The sequence below is a fragment of the Astyanax mexicanus genome, chromosome 4 (genome assembly GCF_023375975.1).
Source record: "Astyanax mexicanus isolate ESR-SI-001 chromosome 4, AstMex3_surface, whole genome shotgun sequence".
Lineage (NCBI taxonomy): Eukaryota > Metazoa > Chordata > Actinopteri > Characiformes > Acestrorhamphidae > Astyanax > Astyanax mexicanus.
In genome coordinates this window covers 57,040,538-57,048,194 of record NC_064411.1, presented here as the reverse complement: position 1 = coordinate 57,048,194, position 7,657 = coordinate 57,040,538, and the positions used below count along the sequence as shown (strand labels likewise).

The 7,657-nt window shown below is 34.7% G+C and overlaps 1 non-coding gene across 1 annotated transcript; it reads left to right on the top strand.

Annotated features, from left to right (window-relative positions):
* The first annotated feature begins 7,109 nt into the window (after positions 1-7,109).
* Positions 7,110-7,181, top strand: trnae-cuc (transfer RNA glutamic acid (anticodon CUC)). The gene has a single exon. It is a non-coding gene; the product is annotated as a tRNA-Glu (tRNA).
* The last annotated feature ends 476 nt before the right edge of the window (positions 7,182-7,657 follow it).

Here is a 7,657-nt window from a genome sequence, read left to right as displayed (position 1 = left end):
GTTATGCATTGATAATTTACTGGATTTAATCTCATTAATCACAGCTCCAGATATTATATTATTCTTTATAAAGATAAAGATGATGAATATAAAGCGATTGTGTCTCTGACCTTTATCCTCCTGTGTTTGTGTTTTCAGTGTAGAACAGCAGGATTAGCGAGTAGCGGGGGATTGTCCTGTATTTCTGAGAGGAACGGTGTCAGAAATCTAGAGAAAGGGTTTAGTCAGTGGGATTTACTGTGTTTATAGAGGAGATCTGGATAAATATTAACATGACTGTCTTTTCAGTCTCCGCCTGGCTGGAGGATTAATCTCTTACTCATTTCTGACGAGTAAAAGTTTAAACTTTATGTGATCAGTCTGAATTTTACTACTTTTGGTTTTTAGAACATCTATCTGAAGTTATCTGGATGTTCCTAAATGTTTATTTACACATTTTTACATTTATTAGTTTATTAACATTGTTGAATATGGATTTTTGTACATTGATGGACATATTTCAAAAGACAGAAAGACAGACAGATAGATATATCGATTAACAGACAGACAAACAGACAGACAGATAGACAGACAGATAGATAGATCGATACTTTATTAATCCCAAAGGAAATTTAGCAATGCATTATATAACATTTGTAAAACATTTTATTGACTGTCATAAGATGGTATATTAATTTATATATAAGTACGTATAGTAAAATTATAGTACATTTTTAAGTATAAATATATATATATATTTTTAAGTTAGATGTTATAATGCGCTTTAACATCTGTTCATAAGATCACTGAACATGTCTTTCAGTGATCTTTATGAAGTCATGTACTTGTACTTTATTATGTCTTATATATGTGCACTATATTCACTGTTTACTTTTTTTTTACTATGCAGGCTTATGGCGGTCATTATAAGGTATTATATACCTTATTATATACATTGCCCAGGATGCACCACACACTGACATTACACTCAATCCCGATTACATGACACAGCACATGACACTTTCAGGTGGCAGATCACCTGAGTACTAGCCACATGGTTTAGCCCTACAAAAGGGGCTTATTTGCTCTTAGTCTTTGCTGAGTACTGATGGTTCTAAACTCAATTATTGTTAATTAAGTTGATTAAACTCAACGATCTCATAGAATGTGTGAATGAAAACAACTGTTTCCCTAACTCAGAGTAGTTGAGTAGTATTTGTAAATATCTAATTTTATATAAAACAGAATTTATTTGAATTCAAACTAATTGTGGGTTTACAGTGTTGTGCTCGGCTAACTGCTAAGCTTTATGTAGAGGTTTACAGTATATACATTATGCTGAGAGGGATTACATGCATAGCTGTTAAGATAATACCGGCTACAATCTGAGGAATTGGGTTTTTAGAATTCCTTGAAGCTTAAAGCCAGTGTTAATGAACGTTTTATTTAGAATAAGGTCACTGTTAGACTGAATTCAGCACAGAAGGCAGTGTAATTTAGTCATTTTCACTCCATCTTTCTTGTTTATCTTGGTAACAGAAAACACAGGAGCTCCACTGACTGAATACAACCTAGACAGATGCCAACAGTCAGACATTCATCGCTGTCTTGGCAACGCAAAATAGTAAATAAAATAACATTGCTGAGTTTCCTCTGCTGAGAAGAGTTTGTTGGACACGTCCAGGTAGCTGCACCGTTAAAATAGCAATCCGCCAAAGTCAGAGCTCACCTGATCTACTCTTAAAGAGAATGATGAGCAAGAGACACTCTGATTGGTTTATTTTACGTCAGGCCCAAAATTAACCACACCCACGATTAATTAAGAGAATTATTACATGACTTTTACTTTGCGCGTTTTGAGTTGCGCAAGGTGTACTTTTCCCGTCATTACGATAGCAACTAAAATAGAGCCCTGGGCCCTCAGATCTATGCCATTTGAGACTGATAATTCTGAGGAACTCTTACTGGTCCTGATGAGTGCCAGTTCATCATTACAATGTTTTTGATGGTCTTTGTGGCGACTGCACTTGAGGAAACTTATTGGAAAAGTTCTTGAAATTTGGATTTTCAGATTATTTAGTTGAGTATTTGTTGCTTCTCATAATCTGGATTAGAACATTATTTAAATAGAATAGAGCTATTCACTGTATACCTGTAACTCTACCTCTTCACAACACGCTGTGTTCACAGCTGCACTGATGGTGATGTAAGAGGCTTACAGCACATTGAAAAACCTTCTTTCTCACGAGTGAAACTTGTTTGTCCAGCTGTCTGTCTTCATGTTTTTCACATCCCTGGTCAAAACAGCTTTAATAAAAGTCTCAGCAGTGTGTCTTTAGTCTGTTTGTGGCTGATGGAGACAGATTTAAACAACTGGAACAAACATATATGTTTATTTTGTGGTTTCTATAGTTTCTATGTGGCCGTAACATTAAAACCCCAAATAATGGGATTATAATCCGGTGCTCCTTATGTATAAATTCTACCAGTCATGTATTAAGGAGCAGTAAAGACACTCCACTGCGGCACTGAGACTAGGAGCAGTATTAGCGTTAGCCGCTTACCGTGCTAAGTGCTAGCTCTTTCGCCAATCAAAGGTGAGTATATTGGACTGTATTATTGCCTTGGTTTACCGAAACACTCAAGGTTCCTCAGTGTAGGGCTGTCAGGTGGCATTTACTAGCACTAACCATAGCTAGCACTTAGCCGGTAATGCCAAGGCTAATGCTGCTGCACCTAGCCTTAATGGAAATCTGGAAATCTAAGCTTACTGTAAATAAACAGAAGCACTTTACTCACCCAAATAAGCAGTTTTCAGGAGAGAAATATGTGTAGATTAACATCAAGCACTCGTTTAACTTTAAAAGATGAAAAATGGTTTTCTTAAAAATTACAGTTTCGTTTACTGATCTTAGATTTACTTTTAAGACCTGCTGAATTAAAATGAAAACATGACAACATCGCTGTGCCTAATTTGTGTAACATAACTTGCTTTATAATACGGTGCTCCTTATAGTGCATAAAATTTTTTGGTAAAGCATCAAATAATAAAAATTGGTGCCGTGACCCGGTTGTCACCAGTTTACTGTCTATGGTTGTGCGTCCTTGGACCACAACATTTGGTAGATACTGACCACTACATACCAGGATAAACTACCAAAAAAACCTGCCTAAAGTTCTGGAGATGTTTCCTGCTTCAACACATCAATTTTAAGAGCTGACTGTTCGCTCTCTGCCTAATATATTAATATATAGCACCCTGTTACAGAAGCCAGGGAAACCTGAAAATGGTTTTAATGTTATGGCTGATGTAAGTACCTGGGGATATTGTAAAACACCTGTGAAATTTAATTAAATAGTATGTACAACATATGCAGTACTCACTTTTTTCAACTTTTTACTTAATATTGTGAATTGTTTGTATTTTGCTTTATTTAAATGATGAAAATATCAAGTGGTGTGACCCATAATAGCAGTTTCATTTCATTTGGAAATTTGGCTGAATTATTAATTCGTTGATTACTGTTATAATCTGTTTAGGTTGATGGTATTAAAAAAATAAAAATTTTTGGTTGCACCACATGACATTTAGCATTTTTTGCAAGGCTAGCAATTTTTCTAGGGAAAAACCCTAAAATCCTAAAATCACCTAATCTATAAATTTAATATAAATGTATGTATGAATGTTTAAATAATTGAAATATATATTTGTTTTATTCAGTTACTGTAATGAATTCAGACAAAAAGTATCAAATTTCTTTTTTTATATATATAATTTTATTTCTAATTTTTCTCCTATTTTTCTCCCTAATTTACATGGCCAATTACCCAATCCAACCTGGCAGCTGATGGCAAGCTGCATGACCGGGATTCGATCTCCTGATCATAGTGGCAGCAACCATTCGAAGTCCAAAGATATCTAATTTCTTTGGCTGAAATATTATTAAACGCTGATTTTATATGTGTAAGTTGATGGTATTGATGAACCTGATGTTCTGGAGATGTTCTGACCTGTTAAAGTGTTTTAGATTCTTACGCTTGTCCGATCATCAGTTTCCAGAGCTGACTGTTCGCTCGCTGCCTAATATATTAATATATAACTCCCTTTTTCAGTAGCCAGGGGATCCTGGCGGTGGTTTTAATGTTATGGCTGATGTAAGTACAGTACCTGGGACTGTATTATATCACTGTATTGTTCTCTGGGTTTAATTACTGCTGATTGTAATGGTTATATGTTGGATATGGGTCTGATTACGTATTTGGATCGGATGATCTGATGTTCTAATGGTCTTAACTGGTTCAATAATACGGGCTTTGAAAGGAAGCGGTTCTGGGCAGAACTGAGGCTTTACTGAATGAACAAACAGCAGCTTACATAACCCAGCACACTGCACGCTACTGATTAGCATAACGCTAGACAATCAGCCTTTTAACTGCTGTTTCATACTGTTACACTCCTTTACAGAGTCTAATCAGTGACTGCACACACACACACACACACACACACGTATATATATATATATATATATACGTATATATATAATGAAAATTAGAATATTATATAAGACCAATTGGTGCTTTTGGAGCAGTGTGGGCAGTGTGCCAAGTCCTGCTGGAAAATGAAATCCACATCTCTATAAAAGTTGTTATCAGCAGAGGGAAGCTGTAAGATATGAAGTGCTGTAAGATTTTGTGGGAAAACAAAACTGCACTGACTTTAGACTTGATAATAAAACACAGTGGATCAACACCAGCAGATGACAGACATGTCTCTCCAAACCATCACTGATCATCAGTACATTTTACATTTCATTTAAAGTAAATCAAGGGATCAGAGTCTGGAGGAAGAGTGGAGAGACACACAGTCCAAACTGCTCGAGGTCTAGTGTGAAGTTTCCACCAATCAGTGATGGTTTAAAGATGCAGATTTTATTTTCCAGCAGGACTTGGCACACTGCCCACACTGCTAGCAAAAGCAACAATTGGTCTTATATTATAATCTAATTTTCTTTTTAATTGGCTGTAAGCTTCAGAATCATCAACAATAAAAGAAAAATGAACGTTAAAATAGATCACTCTGTGTTTAATACATCTATATAATATATGAGTTTCACAATTTCAACTGAAATACTTAAATAAAGTAACGTTTCAATAATATTCTACTTTTTTGATATATATATACTAGTGTAATAATGTAGTAAGTAATGTAGTAATAATAATAATAATAATAATAATAATAATAATAATAATAATAATAAAAGAAAAATATTAAAATAAGTAATAATACAAGACTATTAAAATAAAATAAAGAAAGAAATAAAAAAAAATAACTAAATGGACCCTTCTGTTTTGTTCTGGGTCAAATTGACTCATTTTAAAGTTTGAAGATCTAGGAAAAATAGTTAAAAGTATTTTTTTTAGCTTGCATTAATTACTGTAATCAACATATAATATGAAAATGGTTCATCTCACATATTTGCAAAATATTTTCACCCCCTGCAAAAACTAAAACTAAAACTAAATTACAATCTTGCGTTTTATATGTCGGTAGTGAAACATAAAAAAAATTAAAACATGGATTTTTTTTAGGAAAAACTAGTGAATTATTGATATTATTAATATTGATATAATAATTAGTAATGGAGTTAATAATTAAATATTATATATATATTTACACTGCTTGTTAGGATTGTTTTGTTTTTCAGACTGACCGAGAACACAATGGCTGTTCCTGATAAATGAACATAACAGGAGGGTTAAGAAATAAAAGTTTAGAATAAAGAAGAGCAGCAGGGCTCTCAGAACCGCCCCCGGCTCTATCCGGACCCTGAGCCGGATATTTGGGGCTCCAGCGCTCGGCTCGGTTCCTCAGTCCGGCTTTCTTTAATATCTGTAAATAAGCAGGTTCTGTTCTGAGCACCGCCGGCTCCAACACCACCGGCTTTACCAGCCGTGACCTTTAACCCGGAAAACACGCAGTACCATATTCCTGCTCCCCAGAGCTGTTACTACATTAGCTTTTACTGCAAACGTCCAGCCAGGCTCTGAATTTTATTACTTACAGGATATTTATACAGTTTATCCTATTTATAACTGGAACCGGCTGTTTTAGCATCATTTCAATTATCCAACGTATTTGTATCCAATCAAATCTCTTCATATCAATCAATGTCAATCAATCAATCAACCTTTATTCTGAGTCGGAAGTAGATTGAGGGCATTTACAAAAACATGGATTGACACGACAAAGAAAATAATAACTAAATTTAATCATTTTAATATTTAAAATAACAGTGAATAAAAAAATAATAACAAAACTTGGTTTAATTGATAAGAATTGAGATCAAAATAACTTACTAACTAACTTTTAATTATCATAATAAAACCAACCAATCAAAATAAAACCAATACAAACAATAAATAAATTAATACATTAAAAAAAATAATAATAAAAATAATAATAATAATAATAACAATAATAATAAATTCTTACTAAAACCAATGTAGTATATAGTACTTTAGAAAAGTATTTTGGAAATAAAATACAATAGCTAATTTTAATAATAATAAAAAAATGCCTGTGGGAGAAGGTGGCATGGTTTTGGTTTTGGTTCTGGTGCTGGTTCTGATTCTGGTTCTGGTTCTAGTTCTAGTTCTGGTGCTGGTTCTATTTCTAGTTCTGGTTCTGGTTCTAGTTCTGGTTCTGGTTCTAGTTCTAGTTCTGGTTCTGGTGCTGGTTCTAGTTCTGGTTCTGGTTCTAGTTCTGGTTCTGGTTCTAGTTCTAGTTCTGGTTCTGGTGCTGGTTCTAGTTCTGGTTCTGGTTCTAGTTCTAGTTCTGGTTCTGGTGCTGGTTTTGATTCTGATTCTGGTTCTAGTTCTGGTGCTGGTGCTGGTTCTAGTTCTGGTTCTGGTTCTAGTTCTGGTTCTGGTTCTAGTTCTGGTTCTGGTTCTGGTTCTAGTTCTAGTTCTGGTGCTGGTTCTATTTCTAGTTCTGGTTCTGGTTCTAGTTCTGGTTCTGGTTCTAGTTCTGGTTCTGGTTCTGGTGCTGGTTCTGATTCTGATTCTGATTCTAGTTCTGGTTCTGGTTCTGGTTCTAGTTCTAGTTCTAGTTCTCTGGTGGACTAGTGGTTTCCCTGGTGGTCTAGTGGTTAGGATTCGGCGCTCTCACCGCCGCGGCCCGGGTTCGATTCCCGGTCAGGGAACAAAGCTTCCTAAATTTCCTTCGGGATAAATAAAGTATCTATCTATCTATCTTCTGGTTGTAGTTTTGGTTCTAGTTCTAGTTCTGGTTCTAGTTCTAGTTCTGTTCTAATTTTGATTCTGATTCTGGCCCAATTGACACACTGTAAAACCTACCTGCACTACAGAAACCTGGCACCACTTATACCGATGAAGTCAAACTAACTCAAAAAGTATTTGATACATTCTTGCATTAATAGCTGCTCTTTAAAAAATGGGTTTTATTTGAGTTTGAGTGTAACTTAAATCATTTAAGTCAATCGGTCTTCTCAAACTTAACTGATTAGGGTTTACACAGTGCACATGAGTCACTTGATTTACTTAATTCTATATAACAATGATTATGTGCGTTATTCACACTCGTTTTAAAGAATAATTTATGCTGTATGATTGTTTTGAGTTATAAAAACTTAACTGGTTTAAAGCAATTGGTTTTCTC